Below are 3,027 nucleotides of genomic sequence, written 5' to 3'. Positions count from 1 at the left end.
GAGATTGCATCTGCCGTTGACCTATTGTGGCGATAGGCAAATTGCAATGGGTTCAGGTCCTTGCTGAGGCAGGAGTTCAGTCTAGTCATGACCAACCTCTCAAAGCATTTCATCACTGTCGATGTGAGTACTACCGGGTGATAGTCATTAAGGCAGCCCACATTGTTCTTCTTAGGCACTGGTATAATTGTTGCCTGGTATAAATGACTGTCTCCTAAGGATTTCTTTACCTTAAGCTCCCTAATCAAATCTGGTTCATTACACAACACCCAATGCAGTTAATTGCCTTTCCCCTACTGGGCTCAACCACAAGCTTATCTCAAGATTCAAAGTACATTTATTATCAAAGTTTGTAATCAGAATACAACTCCGAGACTCATATTCCTGCAGACAGCTACAAAGCAAATACCATGGAACCCCTTCAAAGAAAACATCAGACATTGCAAAACAAAGAGCAAATTGTGGAAATGGCAAAAAGCCAGCGAACAATACACTGAATATCAACATCAAACCAGGAGTCCAGGAGCATTCGGTTTCGTTTCGTTTAACGCTGCCAGCCAACTGCTAGCTGCTGAGCCAGTATCTGTCAAAGCGTCACAGTCCGCAATGATCCCCCCGATCAAACCGCTCAAAAACCATCAAAAGAAAGCGTAACCAGAATCCAGAAACACATGCAACATGAACCTCAAAGTCCCCCAAGAACGAGTCCACAGCCACGACCCTTGCCGATCAATCCTAGCAACGTGTACCCCAAGGTTCCTGCACTTTCGTCCAACAGCAGCTAGCGAGAGCGAAAAGAAGACCAGTTGAATTTAGGCAGAGGGTGCCGAACATTCATCTGTCCTCCGCTCTCATCGTCGTTGACTTGTCTTGCTTGATGCCCCAAATGGAAAGAAGTGATGGAGTAGATCATGGGCTCGAGCTCCGCATCCAGGCCACCTACTCCATTCCTAACCTCACTGAACTCCCTTGCAGACAGCAAAGCACCAGTTCACTCAATTGACCCAAAAACACACCATCAAAATAGAAATCACAGGTTCCAATCACACACAACTTAGTAGTAGAATCATATTTGAAAGAAGAAGTTGAAAAAGTAGTTTAATGAACTGTCTGCTGGATATCACCATTGGTCGCATTGCCCGCTGTTGGCTCCATCTCAGAGGCATTCTACAAATTCCCTCTCTTGGGATCCAGCACCAATCTGATTTCTCCAATCTACCTGTATAATTATATCCCCCATATCTATGGTAACAATGCCTTTTCTATCTCCCGTTGTAATTCGTATCCCACATCTTGGTCACTGTTTGGAAGCCCGTATATAACTCCCATCAGGGTCTTTTTATCCTTGTAGTTTCTTAACCCTACCCACAAGGATTCTACACCTTCCAATCCCATGTCACATCTTTCTAAGGATTTGATTTCATTTTTTAACCAACAGAGTAACCCCACGCCCTCTGTTTATTTGCCTGTCCTTTCAATACAAGGTGTATCCTTGAATGTTAAGCTCCCTACTATGATCTTTCAGCTATGTTTCAGTGATGCCCACAACTTCATACCTGCCGATCTCTAACTGTGCTACAAGATCACCTTATTCTGTATACTGCATGCATTCAAATGTAACATCTTCAGTCCTGTATTCATCAACCTTTTCGATTTGCACCCATGTTACACTTCAACTCATCCCTCTGACTGCAAATTTGTCCTATCATCTGCCTGTCCATCCTCAGTCTCACTGCACACTGCATCTACTTGTATATCAACTGCCCCATCCTCAGTCCCATCACTCAGGTTCCTATCCCCTTGTCAAATTAGTTTAAATCCTCCCAAAAATTCGCGCAAGCCTGCCCGCAAGGATATTCGTTCCCCTTGGGTTCAGGTATAAACTGTCTTTTTTGTACAGGTTATAGCTTCCCCAGAAGAAATCCCAATGATCCAGAAATCTGAAATCCTGTCCCCTGCACCAGTTCCTCAGCCATGTATTCAGCTGCCACATCATCCTATTCTCACCCTCACTGGCACGTAGCACAGGTAGCAAAACAGATTACTACCCTGGCGGTCCTGTTTTTCAAATTTTCTGCCTAACTCCCTCTATCCTCTCTTCAGGATCTCCTCCCTTTTCCTCCCACCTATGTCGTTGGTACCAATATGACCCACAACTTCTGGCTGTTCACTCTCCCCCTTTAGAATGCAGTGGGCCCGATCCAAGACATCCCTGTCCCTAGCACCCGGGAAGCAAAATACCATCTAGGTGTCTCTCTCTTGAAGACCTATTCAACTGAATTAGCTGCCCTTCTCGCTGTCACAGGGAATAGGAAAATGTCTGTGTAGCATTGCCGTAGAGAACAGTGTTTCTGCATGGTTGGTACCAGGCAGAGTGCCTGAAGCTGGTTCAAACTGACCCAAGCCATGAAACACAGACTAAAGTGAGTGACAGTAGACACACGCCAGGTTAGCAGCCTAACAATCCCATAAACCACAGGATGGAAGCTTGCTATTGTACAGGCAAGGTAAAGACAGAACTGCACACATGTAACTGTGGTTGACTATTCATTTAGCTTACAGGCACTGAAGTTGGGGGGCAATGTAGATAAATAGTACAAGAATAATGGAAGATTTGAATCAGGGACCATCGTTCCAGGACACTGGCTTCCCTGTTGACATCAGCTTGTAATAAAGAGAAAGCTTATTCTGAATGTAAATCCTGAACTCCATGTGAATTCTTTCTATCTACAGTACATAGGCAAACAAGTCCAACAATGTGATAGTTGCCCAGGTACGCCCTGTCACAAAAGGCATAACTCCAACTCGGCTGATTACCACGAATCAGTTTAATCTCAATCCTCAGCAGTGGCAGAAGCCATTATCGAGAGGCACCCAAGTGGTGCTGACTTATCAATAACATTGCTCACCAATGCTCAGTTTGAATTTTGTCCAGACTTCTGACCTCCAGACACAGACCAAAGAGGTGAAGCTCAGGACCGAGGTAGGGTGACTGCCTTTGATAGAAAGGTAACAGTTGTGCTAGTG

This window comes from Hemitrygon akajei, chromosome 18, assembly GCF_048418815.1.
Source record: "Hemitrygon akajei chromosome 18, sHemAka1.3, whole genome shotgun sequence".
Classification (NCBI taxonomy): domain Eukaryota; kingdom Metazoa; phylum Chordata; class Chondrichthyes; order Myliobatiformes; family Dasyatidae; genus Hemitrygon; species Hemitrygon akajei.
Note: the sequence above shows the minus strand (reverse complement) of the source record.